The sequence below is a fragment of the Phasianus colchicus genome, chromosome Z, assembly GCF_987193195.1.
Source record: "Phasianus colchicus chromosome Z, bPhaCol1.hap1.1, whole genome shotgun sequence".
NCBI classification, from domain to species: domain Eukaryota; kingdom Metazoa; phylum Chordata; class Aves; order Galliformes; family Phasianidae; genus Phasianus; species Phasianus colchicus.
In genome coordinates, this window is record NC_143476.1 from 37,850,742 (window position 1) to 37,876,805 (window position 26,064).

A 26,064-nucleotide genomic window follows, 5' to 3' on the forward strand; every position below is an offset into this window, starting at 1 on the left:
TCTGCAGAGGCAGGCAAAGGAGTCTCTTTTAGAGCCTTGATTCACAAAATTTTAAACACTTTTCCGAGTTAGGAGAAACTTATTAGCTAAGTTCACTTACTAATGAAAGGTATCAGTTGAACTAGTGAACAGTTTGAAATCATGGTTTGATTATTGTTCTGGAAAACATAAACTTGAAAAAGATCACAAATCAACACCAGGAGAGTCATACAGATATTCTGGCAGAGAGGGGAGCATTTGGACTGTGCTTATTTGATTTGAATATCTCTCTGTTTGAGAGATATTCACTTTAACACTACAACTGTGTTAAGGTGCTCCAACGAGAGGTACCTGTGGGTATGTTTCCTGAGTCTCTTAAGTGTGAAACAATTTATTTTATGAGACTTCTCCTTTTAACAGACTAAATATCCCATGCCCTGTGCATGTTTGGTACTTTATACCTAGCAACCTAGCATGGACTTACACACCTTTGTAAAGAAATCGTTCCAAAGCATCATTTAAAAATTCAGCCCACGGAATGCAGTAGACAATCACGTTTCCCTTACTTTAAATTTTCAAGAAAGTCTTCACTATTTCATGCCGTTCTGATGCTTTTGGCATTGCTCTCTAATTTGGATTCTCACTTCACAGAATCACAGAGTCACAAGGGTTGGAAGGGATCTCAAGAGATCATTGAGTCCAACACCCCTGCTACAATAGGTTGCACAGGCAGGAATGCAGCCGGTCTTGAATATCTCCATAGAAGGAGACTCTACAACCCCTCTGGGCAACCTATCCCAGTATTCTGTACCCACACCATATAGGAGATCTTCCACAGGTTTGTATGAAACTTCCTATGTACAAGTTTTAGGCCATTACTCCTTGTCTTACTGATAGACAGCACAGAGAAGAAGAAGCCTGGCCTCCCCCATTTGCTTCCCACTTCCCTTTAGATATTCATAAATATTTATCAACTCCCCCCTCAGTCTTCTCTTCCTCAGGCTGATCAGACCCAGGTCTCTCACCCTTTCCTCATATGGGAGATGCTCTGCTTTGCACATTAAGTCTTGGTTTTGAGACAGGAAAATTTGTTATATGCACAGATCAGAAGAATTTCAACTCACTTCCTGCCAGCCTGCTGCAAGGTTGGTATGTGGGCTTCCCACCTCACCTCTTGAGATGTCACACAGCAGTATCTGTGTACATTCTGCTCACAGTTTTCTGCTTCAGTTTGCAGTAACACTGCCATGAGAACACCCAGCCATATGCTCTCTGGGAAGGTAATGCACAGAACATGTTTGGGTGAGGGCACACAACTTCTGCCCATGTTCCTCCAGTCAGGGAGTACAAGGCCTTCCCTCTGCTACCAACTACCCAGAGTACTGCATCTGCAGCCACTGCCACGCAAGAGAATGCCACCAAATCTTGCACCAAAAAATCTTCCAATTTTCTTGTTAGCCAAAATCTTCTATCAGCATTTTGGGTTAAGTTTCATCTATTGCATACTTATATACATACATAAACACATGTACACACATGTATAATTCCTTTTCTTCCTATTTCTACTCCATTAACAGCAAAAAACTATTATTTGGGGCTGCAGAAAATCACTTTTTCAGATCTGTCCCTAAACCCAGTGCCTAACCCTCCTCACTCCCACCCTTCTAACACTCATGCTGACAGTGCTCTGTCTCATCCTTCTGACAGAGGGCACTACACCCAGCACTGGTGACCCTGGGGCCCGGATCGCTGCCCCTGCTTGGTGTGCAGTGATGTGCAATCCATGGGATCTCGTCTGCTGGACGTGGAGCAGCTTCAGCATTGCACTGCAGCAAGCAGCTCTGGATGGGAGGACAAAGGGCTGCATGATGGCAGAGATCAGTCTCCTGCCCACCCATGAAGTTGCTGTTTCTGGAGAACTGCTGCAAGATCAGGAAGTTTACCTTTCTTCTAACTAGGCAAGTTTCCCAATAAATTCAACACCTTTTGGTCTCTCTGGTTTTCTTCTGTGTACTGCTTAAAAAATAATGGAAATAAAGGGTAAGTGAGCCATAAGTGAGAGAGCCTACAGAACTACACTTAAGCAGTTGCTGTAACAACAACAACAAAATATATATATATATATATATATGTAACTATATAAAGACACTTATATATAAAGGTGTGAGGGGCATCCAGTTTCCCTGGAGAAGCAGCAAAAAATCTGGCTGCAGCAATATGTGTGCAGTTTACCACCTGCGGTCCATCAAAGGGGTTCTGCTGACTTCAGCCTGCACAGTTCTAAAGTGCTGAGGTCCTTAACGAATATTAAAGCACTCACGTGCTTGCATTTTGCAGGTCTTTGTCAAAGGATTACTTTTTTCGAAAAGTAAACAGTCTGGTTTGAGGCAAGTTAAGGCAGAGCATCAACGTGCCCATCCAGCTGTGCTTCTGGGAAGTGTTAACCTGAATGTTACTGCCTTTGGACAGACAGAAAAAAAAAAAAAAAAAAAAAGGAAACCAACAAAATCTTTTTTATAAAAGGTGAAATGATTTTGTGGGAAACATATATATGTCACTAGCTACCAGAAGTTTACACATCCTTCTTACCCACACAGACTTTGGTTCTTGATGTTTTCTGCTTATATAGTGTAGACCAGATGTGAATTCTGATCGATTTCAATGATAGCCAATAGCCCAGAAAAGTTGTCAGGACAGTGATAAGGCACACTTACCTGCACAGCCTTCTGTAATGGTGAAGTTAAACAATACCGACTTACAGTATTTTCTACAGAAAGGATTCTGATATCCACAGAAAATAGAGTGTTGGTTAATTATTGCATTCTGTCACATGAAATAAAACCAGACCTGTTGCTAGGACTCAGAAAGTTGCCCTGCGTTACCACGAAGGCAAGAAACGTACTATTCCTTTGCTTGGATTAAGCAGATATAAATGTACAACTACTAAAATAAATAAACAAGCAAATAAATTAATTAAAATTAAAATTAAAAAATAAACAAAACATGCATGTTAAAATAAAGCAAAAAATAAAGTAAAATAATAAAGCAATATCGCAAAAATATTATCATAAAGTTAAATGCAGTAAAATAAGACGTAGTAAAATAAAATGAGATTTAAAACAAAAAGTAGTGAAACGAAATAAAATGAAATAAATGAAATGAAATGATAAAATAAAACGACGGATGCACTGTCTGGCTGGTTTTGTGAACCAGCGCTACTCTCCATCAGGAGACGAAGTCCCCCACCGTACAAGAGCTCGGGCACGGCGCAGATACGGTCCTCAGACCCCCGCCCTGCCGCTCCGCACCGCCGCCTCCCCCGCGGCGGAGCCGCCCCGTTTCGAACCGCGGTTGGCCGCGAGGTCTGTGAGCGCGGATCGCTCCTCTGCTCTCCCCCACCGACAGTTCTCCTTTTGATTCCAGAAAAAATTACAATCTATTACTGTTTTTTTGTTTGTTTTTTTGGGTTTTTTTTTGTTTGTTTTTTGTTTGTTTTTTGTTTTTAAATCACCATTTTGCCCTCCCAGCGCTTTGTCACGGGCTTAGGGAAAAACAGGCACGCATGCACGTGTCTGCGCGTTTTCAGAACCGCTGCGCTGGGGGCTTGGAGGGACCGCGGTGAGGAGGCAATACCGGCGCTGCGCATCGCGAAACCACCGCGCCGCACAGCATCCCGCACCGACAGGGCGGCACTCCGCCCGCCCCCGGAGCTGGCAGGAAAGCATGGAGGGGAGATTGACAAGTGTACTGTGGAGCGTTGGTGGTCAGCACGAACATCCACGAAGAAGGCTCATGTTTGCAGAACGCCCTGTGCTAGCATCCCTTACCCGAGCTGCAGCTCCTTTCCTTCCCAGAAGCTGGCATCTGCCCTTCTTGCAGCCTTCCTTCCCCCCCTCCTGTTTCCTTCTGAGTTCCTTTCCCATGGTTAAGCCCTGTCCTGGCCCTCTGTTCCTTTGGGTCATGATACCAGTTTGGAGAGAGACAAAGAATCACAGAACCACAGAGGAGCCCGGGCAGGAAGGGAAACCAGAAGATCATCAGATCCAATCCATCGTGGGAAAAGTAGGACCTGATGACATTTTCTAGCATGCTGTCCAGTTGCATCTTGAAAGCCCTCAGTGATGGGGACTTGACCATGTCCCTGTGGAGGCTGTTCTGGTGATGGAAAAAACAGGACAATTGTCAACACCTTCACCTCAACGTATTAAGAGGAAACCATCCCCTGAGCAACATAATACCCATTGCTCTTGTCTTCTCCACCTGACTCCTGGTGAAGAGAGAGCCTTTACCCCGTTTGTAACTGCTCTTTAAAGACTGGAATGCTGTGATGAGGTCCTCCCTAAGCCTTGTCTTCCAGGGAGAAAAGATCTAGTGCCTTCTCTGTCTTTCACTCACTCTCTTCTGCCTCTCTCCCCCTCCTTAACAAGAGCTTAAAGCAACGCAGTAGGTTTATTGTAGTTCTCAAGGGGGGCAGAGTATGAGTAAATAGAATGCCTGAATATTGCCAATATCGCCTTTGCAAAATAACCTATTGCTTGGATTATTAAAATACAATAAAAACAACAACAACAAAAACCTAAGCTGTTGAGTTTAATTCATGATGTTAAATTCTGAACGATTTTTCTTTCAATTTTCTTGCTTTTCTTTTTCAATTTTAGCAACATCTCAGTTTCTTCAGAGCCTGTGAGACTGACCTCATAACAGCCAGCACAATGTTCTTCCCAACAAGACTTCACAATCTCAGGAATGGCCTTGTTGGTGGGTCAACAATTAGATCATCTGTTTTAATGACTCAATCAGAGCAGTTTTTTAACAGGAATTCACTGTAAGCTGCATAGGATGAGTCAAATTGAAAGGAGCTGGGCATGCCAGAGACAGTGTTTGCAAATTTCTAAACTGTGGACATCTAAAACCTGTTTTACTCTGAGGTGGCCTGGGGGAGCTTAGCTTCACTTTGTTGTCTGAAATGAAGGATTCCTAGGTGATAGATTCATTTTTCCAGGTAACTAAATACTGCCAAAACCTTCAGGCTAATGCTACTCAGCAGAGAGGTGCCTTGGGCACTCTGGAGGCTCATTCTGATCAGCCCTTTGCAGAGGACAGACAGCCCTGTAACCATGCTCATTACTTATCTAGCCTCTTCTTGACCCAGTCCTTCACAACAGGCAGCAGCAGGGCTGGCATTGGTGCTGCTGATGCTGCCCGCCTTGTACATGATACTTTACCAGTTGGAGAGACTGAGCAGAAAATGGAAAGACTTAGGGAATTCATTTTTAGACTTGGGATGCTCAAGGGCAGGTCTGCCAATTCCCATGGGAGCTAGAAATTTTTCTGAGTGTAGAAACTGCCTATCTCTTCGTGACAGTGTGTTGTAAGAACTTAAAGATTGTGGAGATAAGAGGAAGAGAAAGAAGGGAAAGCATAACTATACCCATGTTAGTACACATAAGACAAAGGTACCTCTGGTCGCTAACTTCAGGATTATTCTGGGAATATATGTAAATCACTTTCCTAAATCTTTTTGTGTGCGTGTGTGTGGTGTGTGTGTTTAGGGACCCAGTACAACCTGTGGTTTATGTTCTGAAGGCGTATTACTGCATTGCTGAAAAGGCATATGCTGTTGTATACAGTTCTTCACATCTTTAAATTTCTCAAGGGAGCTTTATTCATCTTAATTCATCTTCTCTCTATCATTTCCCCACCTATGGTGAGTGCCACTAATATACCGCTATTAATATTGCTGAGATGCTTGTATCTACTGATGAGTATTGAAGGACAGGCTGCAATACATTAACTGTATTCCTCTGTGCCTCAGAGGAAGAGCAGAATACACAAAAATTTCTGAGATGTTTTCTTTCCTGAAATTATATAAACAAAATGTTTGCTTAAAAAATAGCAGATGCATAAAAATACATACGAATGTGGCAGTCGTATCTGAGAAACTGAGTTTGGGACCCTGGTTGTGCCAGGGCTTAAGGTTCTGCCCATAAATCAGTATGTTGGCTTCTACAGAAAAAGAAGTATCAGCGAAAAGAGAGATTTGTGTGAATTAGGCTTTTTCCATGTCTAACTGATACGGAAATGTTGCTCTGCTCCTCCATCATGGCTTCTTTTGAGACCTACTGCACAATAACGAGAGGTGATAGTGTGTTATGAAATGTTAGGACAAATCCCTTAGTACAGCCATTAGGCATTATTTGGCAGTTATAAAGTCCTTGGTGTTCAGTCTTTGTGCATGTAGGATGGATGAAGGGAGAGACAGAGATGGAAGTTGGATCTAACTTAGAAAGTATATTCACCTTATGTTTTTTCCAAAATGCTGCTTAGCAAGAGTCTCTTAGTATGTGCAAAGACAAATGATTCTTGGAAGCCACACCATTTTCTGCTTATTTCCTAATGTCTCTAATTTCTCCCCATCTTTTACAAGCACTTTCTTTCTTTGATGGTACATCTTGCTAAAAGTCAAAGGAATCATGTCCATACTATACAGTGGGCATTGGACTGCATATCACTTTTTATCTTTAGCTTGCTTTTGGATTCTTCAGTGTATTTCTATCCTATTGCTGTGTTAATTCACTTTTAAGTTACTGGAAATATTTGGAAAGTAAGTGAAGTTACTCAGTGTTACCTGGAATTCCTGGTGATTTAGATGATCACATCTTTGAAAAAAGAGTCTGTTAAACTGAGTTTTGTGTCCCTCTGAAATGAGGAAAAAAAAATGCAATGAACAAAAAAAGACTGACTGAATAATAAAGATTTCCCTTTGCTTAGACAACCGATGTATTGAGATATGTGCTTGAGAATAACAGTTGATTAGAAAATATACCACCGTAGTCCTAATCAAGGATGATTAAACTTTATGACTGAGGGTTTTTTTTATTCTTCTTAGTGGAAGCTGTTCTTTCTTACCTGCTGTTCTGGTGGATTTTATACCAGACTGTACGTAGATGAGCTCAAGTGAGGTACAGATGCAAGGTTTTAGCTCTTGGGTCATCACAGAGCCTGATAATGAGATATTTTGAAGTCAAAATTCTTCTAATAAATCTGCATTTTTCTTAATACAATTACATCTCTTATAGGGATATCTATCTTCACTATACTTCAGAGTATTTTATGCTCTTACAATCTGTGTTTTTAGGTTGACGTTATTTATGTAACATGACAAACAGAGAACAATTAGATTCTCATTAGCTGCTAGGCAAATGTCATGCCCCCAAATTTTAATCAGCCAACGCAGATATCATCAGAATGTAATATGTTTGCTAAGTTTTTCTCATTATGTCTTCCAGGATGATGGCCAATATTTTTCTTTTTAATTCATATGTGTATGCTTATTTCTGAGTATCTATTAGTTCTGCAAATAAATACTCCAGAATATAATTCCATTAATATCATTATCAAAATGAAGTGAATATGGGCTTCATTGTCTACTGTGGATTTGGATCAAAACATTTGGTTTTCATTTTGGATTCTGGAAAGTGAAATATTAATAAAATAAAAATGCTTGGGGTTGGCTTTTTGTCAGGTTGAGATGGCCTCAGATTTTGACTCCACACTTCTCCTGGTACCTAAGGTGACTGGTCTATCATCCCCCTTGTAGCTGAACTGTGCCCCTACGTGGTAGCCACATCTGCTGCTAAAAAATGATGGGAATATCCTAACTGAAGAAAACAGGAACTGGTCTGTTTCTTTCTGCTTTTCGTTTTGAGATTCTGCATAAGCAGTTTCCAATTTTCTCTTCTGCCCTGGGGCCTGGAGATATTTAGGTACCATCTGGAAAGTAGATTCAGAATAAAGTATGAAAAATGTTGTCTATTAATAGAGTACTGTCTTATTATGAACACAGAAGTACCCAGTCTTTAGCAGTAGGAGATGCATCTTGTCATGCCACTACTTTGTGACATTTTTTGTGTCAATATCTAATGATGCATCAGTGTTATCCGACATTGTCACGATGCACTTTCGTGTTTAATGATATAGAGGCAACATCATTTACTTTCCACTCCTTTCACTTTAAGCCCACTTGCAAAAGTAAATGACTCACCCCACTTCATGTCCTCATGCTGATTAGAGGAATGCCAGCTTTCTCATCTGTCCTCCTAGGACAGTGTTATGACTGTCACTGTCATGAGCTCCCACTCCTTCAAGAGTTAGTTATTCCAGGAAATGTAGGGGATAAGTATTACAGTGACTCTTAGAGAAAGTTGTTCATATTTTCATGTGGGAAACACGTCAATGGGAAGAAGTGTGTTAATTTCCAGTTTGTTCCTTCCAGTTGCTGCTCCATATCAGTCCTCCTTGCAGGCTGTGCTTTCAATAAAGAAAGAAGAAGGACAGACACAATTAGATGCAAAAATACAGGAAAAAACATAGGAATGTAGCTTAACAATCAAAGGAGTAAGAACTCAAAAGATGTTTCACACAGAAAGTGAATAGATGGACCTGAGAGTTGTGGGAGGCTGAGAAAATGTCTAAATACCCAAGTTGGGTACAAGCTGAAGGAATACATTTTTTTGCAATTATGAGTAATGTTAAGTAATGAGCATGAAGCATTTGATCTACACTACTAAACATGAGAAGAAACTTTGCCTTTGTTTCTTTGTCCTTCCACACCCCAGTTAGAAGAAAATTTCTTATGGGAATGATTCTCAGCTTAATAAGAAAGATTTGTGCTAATAAGAAAGATGTGGTTTACTCTTCTTTATCTAGCTGCTTGACAAATGGCATTGTCTTTTCTTCAGGAATTGCTTTAGCATTTCTGGGGCTGGTCACTGCACAGATGTGGAAGTGGCCTTATTATGAGAACCACAAATTTGTGCATTAAAGCATGCATAGTGGCCACCAAAAGACTCTGTGGCTGCTGGAAGAAAGTTACCCTGTTCCCCACACTCTCTTGATGTCAGTTTGGAGGGAGCACGTTTCTTCCATTCTTTTAAAATAAACTTACAAACATTTGGATGGAACGTAGACTTTTGGAAGACAAGTCTTTGCATTTAGGTGAAGAAAGATAGGATGATGACTGGTAATGCTGTTTAAAGACATAAGTAAATTGGAATTTTTGTTTTGTTTGTTTTGACACTTAAGTAATTTGTTTTTATCATAAAACAATTTTTTTACTGTCAAAATGCTTATCACTCACACATCTTAGGATGAATTTAATTTACTATCTGCTTGGCCTTGTGGCATAAGGGTGTAAGCATGCAAAGCTACAATGAGAAATTCTATCTCCATCATCAGAGAAATTCCAATAATGAAGCCTGAAAATAGGAAAGAGTTTTTGGAAATCTTACTGTGTATGTAGAAACTTGTGGTCCATCACATTGGTACAGTTGTTAACATGGCTAGTCAACTGCACAAGAACTACCAGCTGAGGGCAGTCCTCAGGCTCTCTGTGCGGTTATGCCCGTGCAAAACATTTCTGTGTGAGGTGTCTTTCATTACTATGTGGAAGGCTGTGATATAGAGTTGTAAGGGATTGCCACCAGAGTTTAAGGCTGATCACATTCTGCAGACAGTGCTGATTTGCAACCAGATGTACTAACAATTCTGTGATTTATTAGTGATTCAGTTTAGTTCAGTGGCTTGATCTGACCAAGGGCATTTTGCTAAGCCAGGTTTTTGAGAATACTTTGCACTGGCTGACTAGGTTATTGAGGTGGAGTAAACTAGGAAGAGCATGAAGAGGTTTTGTGGGAGTACAGAGGGGTTAAGGTGCTGGGCAGGTGCTGGGTTTTATCTAAGGGACAATAATGCGCGAATCATCTGTTGAGTGGCTGCAAAGTGTGAAGGATCAATAGTAAGAGCCATTAATTTCCACTCTCACTTCAGCCTCCACATCTGTGATTATATTTAATTCAAAAATCATATTCACAGGTAAAACAGAAAGGAGAGAAAGCCAATTATTTCTCTATAGACTAAAAGAATCTCTTCATAAGGACAACTGCTTAACAAATAATTGGCTCAGAAAGCACTTTTCACAGCAGGTTGGGAAAGTAGCTTAATTTGGAAGACAATGAGTTTGCCATGCATACACAGGAGGCCCCATTCACTAACTCACAGTTTTGCAATTATAAAAAATAAATGCTGTACTGTTCCCTCTTGATCAAATTTTCCTTTCCCAGCTCAGATCCATGGCCTGATGACACTTCCCCACTCTGACTGAATTAAGTTTGAAAATCCTAGAACAATTATTTCTTCTTGTTATTGTTTTGATGCTTTTAACAAATGGAGCTTCTTGATCATTAATGGCTATTCTGATACAGGAAGGTTGGGGATATGTAAGGGCATTGGTAAATTCAAAATACATATAAATTTCCATGTGTTTCAATCATCTTCAGACCTTTTGTGGGACTTTAATTTGAGCACTCAGCTTTGTAACAGGCACTAAGCTCTAAAGTTGTCCTTGGATTTACTTCATTTTATTCTATTTATTTTCAGGCATTACTGCTTTTTTGCAATCCCTTTCTCCCAGCTAGCCCAGTCCTTGTAAGGACCGGAGCTGTCTGACTGAAATCAGCGTGTTCTGAGATTTGCATGACATATCTGTGTGTCAGATGTCCCAGTAAACACAAGAATGCAGAAATCAAACTCAACATGAACTATCATGGATGGGTAATTGCATGGGATCACTACCATCCTGCAAATTTCTCCCCTTGCATACACATATTAGACAAAGACTCCCTCATTATCTCCACAGATGAGGTGCACAAAATGCAGAAATGAACTACCCTGAGCATTATTCTGCAAGAGCTTGTGAGAAAGATATGCAAAAACCTTTAACATGGAGAATATCTCTGTGCACATTTTTTGAGATGCGTGAAACAATTATGTGCTCTAATATTCCTAAACTGAGACTGATAAGCTCAGTATACACTTAGTAAAAGCAAACTAAAAGACAACCACAGATGTTGTGTCTGTTCTCTGTGATGGGTAAAGACTGCTGTGTAATTTACTGCTGCTTCTCCCAACTGTTTGAAAAAAAAGATAAGAAGTCCCACTTTTTAATTGAGAGAATTGAAGGAAGCTGTTGCAGGAGGGTTTGAGATCCCAGCTGTGGTGCTGTGAGCCTCTGTGTGTGAGGATTGTCAAGGTGTAAAGGTACCAAAAACAGTGTGAGAACTTTGTTTCCTTAAGGACATGCCCTAAGCAAGCATTTTGCAAGAGCTGGACAGACATAGAATGTTATTACAAGAATTTAAGGAAGATTGTTTAAAAATTGTTAGAAGAGTGAACTAAAAACACAGTAAAGGCTTTTTTTTTTTTTTTTTTTTTTTTTTCCCCACAACTAGGATGTGTTTGGTTTTTTTTTAATTATAATTGTTTTGTTTTGTTTTACACTTTACTTCCCACATCACTTTAAAGTTTCGAACAGGTTTGCTACCATCACTACTAGAAATAAGATTTGAATTTGGTTTTGACATAAATGATACTCAAGTGATCGTGAAATAATCTTATTATTTCACTGACTGATTCTGCTGCCACCTGTGAAACCATTTCATTCTGTTTTACGTAAGAGTAAGCATTTACATAAGAGTCACTTAGATTTCTGCTAAGTACTGTGAATTGTTCCTTCTCCATGTTGTGACAGAACTTATCAGACAGCTAACAACACACAGCCATGCACTTATTACCCCCCAAGTGGGTTGAGGTTCCATCATGGCCAAGTCACAGTCTGGCCATGGGCATGCTCCCAGCAACAACCCCAACATCTGTGTGCTGAAACCAGGACGCTTCACTGCTTTGCCAAGAAGTAATTTGAAGTATCCCACCTTTAGGATTTAGCTAGTGATGCCATTTGTGGTTTGGGCCTGTTACTGCAGAAATTTAGTCTAAATGGAATTCAGTTTTGGGGGGTCTGTGAATATTTCCTCAGGCCAATTCAGCTAGAATATAAAGGATTATAAAAGTGCATTGTGGTAGGAAATCTGAGAACATGATTTGGAAACACCATCCCAGATAGCTAAACAAGAAATATGAAAACAGAAAAGTCATAATGTTATCAGAAGAGAACAGCCTAAATGCCAGCCCCTAGTAGCAGAACTAACAGCTTTAATATATGCTAAGGATCAGGGTAATACAAATGGAGGCTTTTGTGATCCACTGCTTCACCTGAAGGTGTGCTCTGTTCTCCTAGATCAGTTCATATCGCTGGCTGTGTATGTGTTGAAATCACATCAAACTGACAAACTGGAATTTACTATATTCTTTTGCTACATTTTTTGAATGTTGGCAATTACAAAAAAAAAAAAAATCATGTTTTTTTTACAATTTTAAATTAAACAGTAACTAATGAAATAATAATAATTAAAAAAAAAAAAAACTTCCAAAATTTAAGATAAAAAACCCCAGGAAAATGCAGCTTTAAATGTAGAAATGCTGCATTCTCATAACACACAAATTCTCCCTTTCTGCAATGAAGACTTAGAATGAAAGAGAACTAGACCAAATGCATGGTTTCTTGTTATGTAGCGTACTGCAAAACTGCATTTGACTTTCCATGTAGAATACTCAGGCATAGGGCAATTTGTTCAGTGGGTCACTTCAGATTTTTTTCCTTTGTGTTGGTTAACTTGGGTAAAGGACCAATATCTTGTGCACCTAAAGAGTCCTGCAGAGACACAGAAGCAGGGTGGAGTGTGCTGCCCAAGATTTATCTTCCTTTTCTGCAAAGGGCTTCTTGATTATTGTACTTAACACTGTTTCTGGCATCCTACATTCTCATACTTCTCTTGGAATGCACATACATTGTATGAATGATAGTCAAATGAATTAATGTCAGAGCATCCTGATCAGGAGAAAAGTAAGTCTTTCTCTTCTTGCTTCTTTTATTTCTGTGATACAGCATGAAATCTCTCAACAAAGTTTTATTTCTTTTCTGTTTTCTTTAGCACTTTGTCTCATTATCTGATTGCTTTCACACTTTATCCTGCAATGGAACAGAGGTTGAAGCAATACAATGGTCTACTCTATTTACTCTTCAATAAAGTTATACTGCTTTACAGAATGCATGAATTGGGCCTTTTCAGATCTTCCTATGCTGCCAGAAATGCATTCTGAAGAAGTAATATTCCTATTCAGTTTACAAAATCATGCTTTCCTTCTTCAGATTTGAGGAAGTACACTGTGGACAACTGTTGTTATTTGATTTCTATAGTGATATTTATTTCCCTGGGGCAGCGAAGCTTAACTCAGCCTTACACAAAGGATCCAATGTAAACTTGCATTTTATCCCCGTGGCTGCATAAAAGCTGCTAGAGCAGAGATGTGATTACAGCTCAGTGGTTCACTTTATCTTCAGCCATTCAACGCTGCAGCACAGGAGTGCACACAACATGAGGGGAGAATCAGCTGCAGCTCTTGCTGACTTGATTGAGAATTCCTGGAAAATTCTTCAGCAAGGTTTTGGTTGTAATCTGCCTAAGTCTGGGTGGTCAAGAGCACAAAAGATTAGAGCAGACTGGTTTTACCTTTGTGTTTATCTGCCCTGGTTGCAAACTTAGATGGGTTTATGATGGTTCTCAATTTAAATGGAATGGCTTAATCTACTAAAGGCATTCAGAGCTCCTCCTCAGATCTGAACAGCTCATGATGGCTTAATTAAGGCATACATTCGTATTTGCAAACAGATTAACTGAGAAAAGTCATGTTTTTCAAAATTCCTGATTCTCCACTCTTATGTTACTGTTAACCATAATGGCAAACACAACAGTATCTTTGAAAGGTTCTGGGCTACTGAGGAACACCCTGAGGTGGATGTGATAAATGAAGTCTACCTCTAAGAGCTAAAGGTCTTTATTTCCCTCTAGAAGAAAGTGACCTCTAAGCAGTGGTAGAGGGATGAACTCTATGTTTCTTAGTCTTCTATTATGCTCTGCATTCTGTTTTTTGTTTTTTGTTTTTTAAAGTTTACCTTGGGTGCATGCCATGCTCAACCAAAATAGTCAGATAGTTAGCAAATGGCAGCATCTGCAAGTTGGCAGATGCTAACCTGTTAGCACTACTTTTGTTCTATCCACTGTTTTTATTTTGGCTCATACATTGTAGCTGCCATCCAAACTGGTGTGGTAATTCAAAACAGCTACTAAAAAACCATATTTATTTAACAGTGTCTGCATTTATACTGTGCCACAGTTAGTGCTGGCTAGCAACCTCTCTGTCAATTCAAAACTCCATGCTTATTTAAAATCATTATAGCAACACCCCAATTAGTGACAGAAGATCTTTTTTTGCCACTTTCTATGTAAGATTTGGTGTTGTGTCCATCTTAGTGTCATAGTTTTATGATTTTTGGTTATCTGTATTCCACATCATAACATCATGTAATGTTCGACTGTGGATGCTCAAGTTCTGGGTGCCTGTCTGGAGGAGAAGAACAACTACATTCCCCAGGGGCCTTTGCGGTCAGCAAGGAGATGTAACTCCCAACAAGGTCACTTGATCCTTCTTCTTCGCCTGCTCCTCTTCGCCTGCGCTTCGCCGTCTGCTCGTCTCCGTCTGCTTTTCTTCATCGGCTCAACTGGACTCCACTTCTCACCTCAGCGTTGTGGTGAGACCTTTCCACCTTTCACACACACTCTCTCTCTCTCTCTCTCATTATATTTTGCTGTTACTATATTTAGTAAATTAATTTGTTTCCCCTCAGATCGTTGCCGCTATTTTCAATTATTTTGGGTCCCCTGTTTCCTTTTCCGGAGGTGCGGATCTGCGGATCCCTCCGCCCTGCTAGTCACGGAACCAGGCTGAACCAGCCCGTAAACCGTTGACATTCTTGGTGGAGAATGCGGGCAACGAGCTGCTATTTAGTTTCTTAGAACTAATCTCTCTCTGCTCTTGGAGAGCTTCGTTGGGAAAGTTTATCTTTTTCACCGGTGTTCTCTGAAAACTTGACCTTGAAAAGTCCAGGCGGACTGCCAATATTCTAGGATATTTGTAAACTTTGAGCTTTGCTATCTTGCTTCTGTAAAGAAAAAGAAAAAAAAAAAAAAAAATGTTTTCTCTTCTAAAACTGCCTTTCAAGGGACTGCATGCCACCGTTTCTTCTTTTTTAATGCTCAAAACATACTGGGCCTTAATCAAGTTTGCCACTTTGCTCTATGGAGCTATAGGTATATACAATCGATTGAAAACACTGATGGAAATATTTATCTGGTATCTGCATACAATGTGGCATACAACTCCAGAGGGAGCTGCTAATATTACAATACTTGGGATTTTTAAGCAGGTTTCCAGTCTCTCCTTTGAATCCATTATGCAGTTTTTGAATGTTCACCTGATCGCGTTATTAATCTCCCTGAATGTAGTGCTCATCATTTCACTCAGTATTAGTATTTATTATATTTTGAGGAAGCCCTCCCCAAAACCAGAGGACACTGAGTGGCAGGGAGTGTGGAGAGGCCTGGGAGAGACTTTAGACAGATGGAAATCTTCGGTGTCATGGAACTTTACTCCTGAACACCTGAAAGACCCTGAGAGCTTAAACAGATATTTGAGACAGGAATGTTGCGGCTCAGGCAGATTTGAGGTGGCTCAAATAGACCTGGATTGGCAAAATAAGGGTGAATTATTTCTAGCTCGGTGGGCCCATGAGACCTCGGGCCACCAAGGAAGAGATGCTACATACAAATGGGCTCGAGACCGAGGGGTGGACTTAACCATGGATGCTATTTCACAGGTTATCCATGACTGTGACACATGCGCCACAATTAAACAAGCCAAGAAGATGAAACCTCTCTGGGGAGAAGGGCGATGGCAAAAGTATAAATATGGGGAAGCATGCAGGTTGATTATATCACCTTGCCACAATCCCGCAGTGGTAAGCGTTACGTGCTTACTATGGTAGAGGCAACCACGGGATGGCTTGAAACATATGCAGTACCCCATGCTACCGCCCGAAACACCATCTTAGGTCTTGAGAAACAAGTCCTGTGGCAACATGGCACCCCAGAAAGAATTGAGTCAGATAACGGGACTCATTTCAGAAATTCTCTTGTAAATACTTGGGCCAAAGATCATGGCATTGAGTGGATTTATCACATCCCCTATCATGCACCAGCCTCTGGTAAAATTGAACGCTACAATGGGTTGTTAAAAACCATGTTGAAAGCAATGGGTGGCGGAACATTTAAGCACTGGGAGAAGCATTTGGCAGAAGCCACCTGCTTAGTCAATACCAGAGCATCGATCAATCATGATGGTCCTGCTAGCTCCCTACATACTGTCGAGGGAGATAAGGTCCCTGTAGTACATGTAAAGAACATGTTGGGAAAGGCAGTTTGGGTTCTTCCAGCTTCTGGGAAGGGCAAACCTCTTTGCGGAACTGTTTTTTGCCCAGGGACCTGGGTCCACTTGGTGGGTGATGCAGAAAAATGGGGATGTTCAATGCATACCATAAGGGAATTTGATGTTGGGGGAATGCAGTCAGTAAGTCCATGTGTTTATACATAGATTTGTATGTGCATGTGTTTATATTTTGTGTGTATATATATATATATTAAGCATGATGTAGTGATATGGAATAAGGGGTGGAATGTCATAGTTTTATGATTTTTGGTTATCTGTATTCCACATCATAACATCATGTAATGTTCGACTGTGGATGCTCAAGTTCCGGGTGCCTGTCTGGAGGAGAAGAACAACTACATTCCCCAGGGGCCTTTGCGGTCAGCAAGGAGATGTAACTCCCAACAAGGTCACTTGATCCTTCTTCTTCGCCTGCTCCTCTTCGCCTGCGCTTCGCCGTCTGCTCGTCTCCGTTTGCTTTTCTTCATCTGCTCAACTGGACTGCACTTCTCACCTCAGCGTTGTGGTGAGACCTTTCCACCTTTCACGCACACTCTCTCTCTCTCTCTCTCATTATATTTTGTTGTTACTATATTTAGTAAATTAGTTTGTTTCCCCTCAGATCGTTGCCGCTGTTTTCAATTATTTTGGGTCCCCTGTTTCCTTTTCCGGAGGTGCGGATCTGCGGATCCCTCCGCCCTGCTAGTCACGGAACCGGGCCGAACCAGCCCGTAAACCGCTGACACATAGTTATAACCTCGTTAATTTGTATGCTCTTAGGAGTACCAGTAAGACCTATATTGAATATACTCATTAACCTAGTGAAAAGAAATCAAGATTGAAATTAAAACCGTATCTCTACAACATATAATACTAGCAAAATACTTCTGGTAATATATCCTGATTAAAAATCCATGTTAAAAAAAAAACAAACAGGCAATTCATCGTAGAAAAAGAACAAGGCAAGATAAGTGTGTATAATAAAACACACCCACAATCTTGCTCAGTGCTGATTGGTGACTACAACTAAAAAGATGCAAAATTCTTTTGCTGACTAGAGGAAATACCTTTTATTTAACACTGTATTATTGATGGCTGTCACATAATTGCTTGGAAATCTCTCCAACATAGAAGTCCATGAATTTCTCAATGGGTCACAATGATGCACTTACAGAATAAGTGCTGCAGTGCACCTGAGAGACATAGTAACTTTATCTCTTTGAATCCTGGCTCAAGCAAACTTGAAATAAACTCACCTGAAAACTGCTGAAGTTGCATTGTGGTGTGGTAAAGAGAGGCACGATTCTGTTACGCTGTCCAGAAAAGCTGTGGATGACCCACACCTGGAAGTGATCCACTGTCTGGCAGCCCTGTCCACAGCAGTTGGAAGTGGATAATCTTTGAGGTCCCTTCCAATCCAACCCATTCTGTGATTCTATAATATTACAATGTGCTTTGCTATGTATTTTGTATTCCTATAAACTCATATTTGAAGCTGGAACACTGGTCAACTGGATGTGACACAGAGAGGAAAACATTTCAGTCCTTTTAAAGTCAAGTCAAGTATCTTGTCTTTCACACAAACACCTGCCTGCCCATGCTCATAGGGTGAGGCTGAAGGGTTTACTGTCTCACACTGTTAGAATTGAAATACCTGTGAAAACTCTCACTATAAGAAAAATACAGTGATCTTCCCATAAAGAATGAATATTTAACCACGTTTTGTTGTTGTTGTTTTTTTTGTTTGTTGTTTTTTTTTTTAAAGAAACATAGTCTCTAATGTGGTAAGTGGGAGTTAAAAGCTGCCACTTCATTTTGACTATTTTTGATGATAATCAAAGTCAGCAAGAGTTTCTGATGAGAGGATAGAATATTTAAATGTCATCTGTTTGCCCTCAAACATTTCACATCTGTCTGTGTGATAACTGCAATTGGATTGGGGAGATGTCTGTTGAATTACTCAGATAAGGAAATAAATGGTACCTTTCATTCAATCTGCTGTCCTGGTTTTAAGTGTTCCTCTTTGGGGAGTTAAGACCCTCAGCATGGGATCTGGTAGATTCTGTGTGCAAAACTGTCAAGCTGTCTATCACAGAGGAAAATCAGATAGGGAAGAAGTTTGGAATCAATCTGTAGTTAAACACTTAAAAAAAGAAAAAAAGTTTCTGAATATGTTCAGTATTTTAATGGTACAATGGAAGTTACAAAGGCACAAACAACAGGTAATGTGTACCTACCAATTTTTGTGATGCAGACTGCCTGCTGCAAGTGAAGATCAGGTTCAAAACCATCTAAAGAACCTGAAGGTGCACAAGTCCATGGGATCTGATGAGATCTATCCATGGATTCTGAGGAAACTGGCAGATGAATTTGCGAAGAAACACACACTAGGAGTAAGGGGTGCTATCCAGATGGACCTAAACAGGCTTGAGGGGTGGGCCCATGCCAACCTCATGAAGTTCAGCTAGGCCAAGCGCCATGTCCTGCAGCTGAAATGGGCAATCCCAATCATAAATACAGGGTGGGTGGAGAATGGATTGAGAGCAGCCCTGAGGAGAAGGATTTGGGAGTGTGGGCTGATGAAAGACACACATGAGCTGGCAGTGTGTGCTTGCACCCCAGAGGGCCAACTGGATCCTGGGTTGCATCAAGAGAAGCGTGGCCAGCAGGTAGAAGAAGAAAGTGATTCTGCCGCTCTACTCTGCTCTAAGTGCGACCCCATGTGGAGAACTGCATACAATTCTGGGGCCCCCAGAACAAGAAGGGCATGCAGCAGTTGGTGATAGTCTACAGAATTACAACAAAGATGATCAGAGGGCTGGAGCAGCTACAGGAGCTGGCCAAGAGAATTAGGAGTCTTCACACTGGAGAAGAGAGGACAATGGAGGGACATTATAGCTGCCTTCCAGTAATTGAAGGGAGCTCACAAATAGGAGAGTGATCAACTTTTTGTACAGTAAAATAATCAGAGGGTGATGAAGCAGTCCCCAGAGAAGCTGTGTATGCCCCATCCCTGGAGGTGTACAAGGCCAGCTTGGATGGGACCCTGGGCAACCTGATCTAGTGGGTGGCAACCAGCCCATGTCAGGAGTTTGAAACTGGATGGGCTTTAAGGTCCCTTCCAATCTAAGCCATTCTATGAGTCTATGAACTTCTTACCACTTTTACACAGCAAATGAACCCTGATGAAGAACATTCTTGTAATCATCTATCAGAGACCCCAGATAAGAAATACAGCAATCACAGTTTCCTCACAGCAGTCAGTATCGAGTATTTTAGAAGAAGGTGCAAAAATCACCTCCCGACATTTCTAGAGTGTAAGGATTGAAACTGTTTTCCTGGGGCATATTTCTCCTCATCTGCTAATATCTTGACTTAGGAGAACTGCACTGTACATGAAAAACATGGTTTAGAGTACCATTACTACTCTGTATACCTTGTTTGCTCTTTGCTGATGTTTACAGGTTCCCACATACAACAGTAGTCTACAAGTGATATAGTCACACAAAATTAAGAAAAACATAACTAGGGCTTTTGAATTACAATTTATTCAGTTTCTTGACATAAAATGGCATCCTTTCAAGTGTAGGTAATACAAGTTAGGAATAGCATCTCTAATTACATTTTATTCAGATTATTTTTAATGATGGTAATTAAGAATAGATTATGGGTAGCCATTTTAAAGTAAAATTATCAGTTATTTATTAAGATACTGTGCTTTATGTTTCACCTGACACCTGTATACAGTAAGATATCTCATTGATTCCACATTTAATCTCTTATGTTTACTTCATTCTTCTGTGAAGCTGATGTTAGGATCAGTTTGCTTTTGGTTCTACTACAAAAGCAGGGAAAAAAATGGGAATTTTAAGAATGACTTAGACAAAAAAAAAAAAAAGTACCTGGATAATTATAATTTGTATGGGATGCCAAGACATTTAAATGAATAACTTATAAGCATTTATGTTTCACTTTCAGTATTCACTTTGAATTATGAGAACACATCTGTGATTCTGGGATAGATATGCACTGAACAATTAAAGCATGAAATGCAGTATCAGAAAATCTTTATCTAATTTACCTTTAAGAAAGAATATAATTACCAAGGACTAAAGTACCCTCAGGCTAGATTCTATAATACTCCCACTTCTAAAAATTTATTTATTTCTTTATTCATTTATTTATGTATGTGCACTGCAAACACAACATCTTCAAATTCAAAAGGTGACAGTAAGTACAGGAGCCAAAAGCTTAAGTTAACCTTCTGTTATTTTTCTCTTTATTTTCTGAAATGACACCCAGGGCAGAACAAGAATGGGTTTACTTTGTCATCCTAAGATAAAGGTGTGCCGAGGCAAAGCAGGAGGTGAATTAACAGCCCTGAGTGGGGATGCCTGCATTATGCCTCACTGCCTTATCTGCAGACAAAAAAGCAATCAGTTTGGTTGCTAAGGGCAGCGATATCATGGCTTCCATACCATCAAAAAGTAAACTGTCGCAAAAAATAAAGGAAAATGACCTGAAGGGGTGAAAGAAAGATTTCACCCACTCACGCTATTTATAAAAACCATCAATTTGTATTGGAGCAGAAAGGTGACACTGGGCTGCAGTGCTGCTCTGTCTGCAGGAAGGTGGGTAGCTGGTGGTCCTGCCCCACCTGGGCTCCTATGCTTTCACATTTAGATCTGGTACTAAGGGACACGGTTTAGCGGAGTTATATTGGTGCTATTCCATTGGTGGAATGGATGATCTAGAAGATCTTTTCCAACCTTAATGATTCTGTGATTCTACAGTTCTCCTCTGGATGCTGCCCATAGGTCTGATGATGTGGCAGAAAATGAGGGGCCACACCACAGACATACAGCACAAACAGGATTGTCAAGCAACTTCTCCAGCACTGCCTTCCAGGCTCACAGAAGAGCACCAAGAGAGCTGGCAGCATCTGTACCATTGTTACGGTACTGGAGGGCTGTAATTTTAATTCCCAGTTTGAGTTACACAGTATTGTCATATCACAGGGAGCAGAGTTTCGGAAGCTTTGACTGTTTTTTTTAAATAACACGTTTTTTTCTTGGCTTCCTTCTGAATCAGAGGAAGAGTAAGCTTGCAAATCTTTTAATAAGGCAATTACATGCAGACAAAGATTAGATCTCATGGCACAATGGATTTTTGCTATATTATGCAGTATCTTTTTGATATTTCACTGTCACTAGACAAAGCTGTGAATAGTAATGTGACAAGTCTATTCAGGAGACAACAATACAAGATTCCCTAATTGTGCTCGCTTGTATGCCACACAAACCTGCACTTAATTTTCCTGCCTATTTTGAAAAAGTGGAAAGAAAATACTATTTAAATTCAACAGTGCTTTTAGTGCTTTATCAGTAAAATCTGCATTTTGTATTTGTAAAATGAAAATGTTGAGATAGTCAATCATTTAATTTTTCCCATACAGTAAAAATCTTATAATCTTCTGATTCAAAATGCCAATCATAATATAGAAGTGAATTTCTTATTAATAAAAAAGGCTAACGAAATGAGAAAAATATAGATTGTGAAAGGCAGGCTGTGCTGTTTTCAATATGTGGAGTCTGAAACTTTGTGTTTGTTTTCCCAATGCTGTCTGAGAGATAAATCAAGAAAGACATGGGAGTATATTTTCTTGCCACTGCTTATTTTGTAAGTGGCATTACAAAGTAGTAAAATTTTCCTTGCTATAGTGATATGCATTATAGAACTAATTATTATTGTTTCCAGATTTTGGAGGAAAGCTGAGGCAGAAGGCAGTGGTTTGCCTGAGGTCATGCTGCATAATGGCAGCAAATCAAAGATTGAAGCCAGTGCTTGCTCGTGTCCCCGCACATGTCACCATGAACATGGAGAAGATCACAACATCTTTGAATTGAAGAAAGGAAACTCCTGCCATAAGCTAACTTCTCCCACAGACAAAATTATAATCAATACTATGTATTAATTCCAAACCTACAAACCCATTCTGGATACCTCTCAGAGGAACTGAGGGAAGGTGACCAAGGAAACAAATAGTGGTGGTTGTTTTCAATTTAGATATACGGGTAAATAACTATTGGTAGGTACAAATACTTGCATAAATACTACATTAGCATCAAAATAAACCAAATGCTAAATCTGCTTTAGTTTATTCTTGTCTCCTAGAGGAATAAGTTCTTGGATAAGTCCATTAAACTTGAAATTTAATGGACTTAATTCCATATTTAGTGTCATAACACTTGTCTGCTTCATTGCTTTTGCTCGTAATATAATTGTGCATGTGTATTGTTTATGCACATGACTTAATTAAGATTTTCAAGTGTTGTGGTTGGTCACCTTACAACACTAGACCTTTTCAACAGCAGAAAAACTCTTTCTCACTGGTCGAATATAACCAAGATCTCAAGAAAGAAAACAATACACTTTATCCAAACTCATTGTTATGTTTTAACTAATAGGTTTAAATTTTTGCTTTTGTAACACATACTAAAATCACAGTAGGTACATAACACTTATTGCCAAAGATGCTGCTATTATTCAGTGTAAGTGTAATTTTTCAATATAACATTCTAGCTCCACAAATTCTAATGAATACTTTATTGAATTTGTCTCTAACAATAAGGCCAGGTGATTAGGCAAATAACCAAATGTTGGCAGAAAGAGTGGAAAATCAATTGCCATCAATTGTATAAACTCAGAATTTCAGAGCATTCTGGCAGGATTTATATGAAGTCTAAATCCAATGAGACATAATTCCAAGTTCTGCAAGCTGGGTGAGCTGTTCTCCAGTGTATTACCTCCAATCTCCCATTAGGAATTAAAACAGTAGGTACAAATTTGCACTCCCAAAGGAATTCCATTTTTTCACAAGGGATCTTTATGCTTTTCTTTTCCTTAACTTTTTCACATGTTTTAAACCACTGTACTGCTCAACCATTGGAGGTACAGTACACAAAATCTTTGGCAGTCAGCAACTTACAGACAGTGTCATAGCCTCAGCATAGGCCTTTTTTCTTTATTTGTGTGGGGCAAACACCGCATGTGAGTGAAAACAAAGAATATAATCCTGGCCATGCAAATAATTAGTGTTAGTTCTTGGAAATGGATCTATGTAAGCAAACATGTTTGAATTGTGTTGCAGTTTACTATCATGAATTACCCACTGATTTGACTTGACTGTCTGGGGAAGGCAGTGCCTTTTGATATGTGTTACACAGGACCAAGCTTTATGCTGAAGAAGTAGAATAGCAAGGCTTGTACTAGTACACAGTGGGAGATTTAGCTTTTGTGTATTGGAACTGGATTTCCATTAATGATGAGGTCAGCAGACTGCACAACATCAGAATGGATGAGAAAGGGGTTGACTGTGTCTTCTACAATCCCTTGCAGCTTCAAGAGCCCAAATACCCAATGGCAGCTGCGGAGGTGTTATAGTCTCTAGCTGAGAAGTAGGAGAGTGGAAACTCCAGCCACAGTAAAGGCTGAAAGCTGTTGACTTTCTACAGCACGAGAAAGGCTGCTATCCTAACTCAAGACTTGCAGTTATGGAAAAGTACACTTACAGGAGGAGCTGGGAATGATATCCAATGGAGCATCTCCAGTTGCTGAGCCTGAGCCACAGTGCTGCAAGAGGTGGGAGAAGCAATGCTTATAGAGAACACACTGAATTGTCTGTGTAATTTTAACACATATAAATATAATCATAATGTTAATCTATAGAAACAATCTTTAAAATCTGCTGAAATGCAGTATTTTCAATAAATCTTAATACTCAGTAGTGCTAATAGTTATTTGATGTTTAATTAATAAACAAAAATATAATAATATATATACACTAGAAGATATATATTATATGCACAGACGTATGTACATAGTTATACATTTTTTTGTGCAATTAATTGGGCACAAATGCAACTAGGCCAATGACTAAAATGGCTAATTTCTATAGGGGTTTCAGTTTCATTGTAAAGGTTTACAAGGGAAGGTTTCTGACCAGGGATTCTAATGCAGTGCTGATCATAGTAACAATCCAATGAGAGGTATATAAATAACAGATGAGTTATGCCATAACGTAATTCTAGTAACAGTTATAAAATCTAAATGGAATACACTTATACTATTTTTTTTCACTACTTGTCAGAAATACAACATTTTAATCATAATATAGAATTATAACTTAAGATAAAATAGTTTTTTGCACATGTTATTTCACTGAATTCAGTAGGAACCTGCACAGTACTTATGTGTGCTAATGGAAGTTGATTATCTTCTTCTGCAGCTCCAGCTACCATGATACAATGTTTGCTAGTCCTTCTACATTGCTTTCTGGAAATATATGTAGGTCTTATTTTCAAGGGAGCTTTTGGGCTATGAGTCTGAAATTCTGGGCTGCTCATTCTCCCATGGAGGCAGGAGTCCATGTCAACTAATTCTGGTGTTCACTGAAGCTGAAGGGATTTGTAACCTCCAAAGGGGAAAGACATGGTGGAGGCTGTCCAGTTACAGGAAGCAGTTGGAATTCAGTACAGATTTATCAATGAGAAACAATGATGAATTCAGATTTAGCAGCCCTTTTTTTTCTTTTTCTTTTTCTTTTTCTTTTTCTTTTTCTTTTTCTTTTTCTTTTTCTTTTTCTTTTTCTTTTTCTTTTTCTTTCTTTTTTTTTTTTTTTTTTTTTTTTTTTTTTTTTTTTTTTTTTACCACAGCAGGAAATAACAAGATCAGGGTAAAATTGCAAGAGTAGCTTAAAGCATAAATGAAATTTCAAGAGTAACGTAGGCAGCAAGATCCTGAGTGTCCTAATGTGTAATTTCTCACTGTAAGCCAAGAATGCTCACAAAGCATGTAAATGTTAGAATTGCTTGTTTTAGTGAAAATCAATAGTGCACGGACAGCGTTTAACCAAGAGAAGAGGTGAGAGGAACTCCCTCTAGTAGCCAAATGTCCCGTCTGCTCCAGAAGTTGCCACTAGATGATCTAGATCTTTCAGGTCTCTTCCAGTCCAAATAATGCTATCATTCTATGATTCAATGACTTAACAAAACCAGATGGAAATCCCAGAGCAAGGGTGAAGCTCTTCCCCTTGCCCAGGAAGCCAACATTACCAGCAGGTCTGCTCTGCACTTGGAAAGAAGCAGCCAATGTGACCAGGCATCATCCCACTGCAACATGGAGCCATCCTTCGGGTGGATAGCCAGTAAGCTCAACTTATTATGAGAACAATCTACTGGGGACATAGTAGAGTGTTCTTTGGTAGCTTTCTGTTGAGGTTCCCTCTCTTCAAAAATCAAGCAGTATAGATGCTGAGTTTCAATGCTGAGGCTTCCAGCAGCATTAAAAATATTAATTTTTGTCCAAGACAAAAGAATGAGGGAGGAACTAGTCTCAACCATCTGCTGAAGTCACAACTGAAATAAAACATATAAACTTGATACCTTACATTATCAAAGGGAACAAGAAGGTGCATCAGAAGTGGGGATCATTCCATGAAAGTTAGTAGTGATAATGGCTTTCTCTCCGAGAAAAAATAAGCCACCATTAGAAAACAACACCTCCGAAACCAAACAAGTGAACAAAAACAGACCAAAAAAAAGAAAAGAAAAAAAAAAGAAAAAAAAGGGGGGGGAGGAAGGGGGGGAAGAACAACAAACATGCACAAAAAGAAACAAACAAAAAGGACAGAAGAAAACAACAATATGGAGGAATGGATGATGTTCATTTACTACAAAGGACTTCCTTTAAGGATTTGTAATAATTTCAATATGTAGATTAAATGTTTATTTGTCCATGCTGTCATTT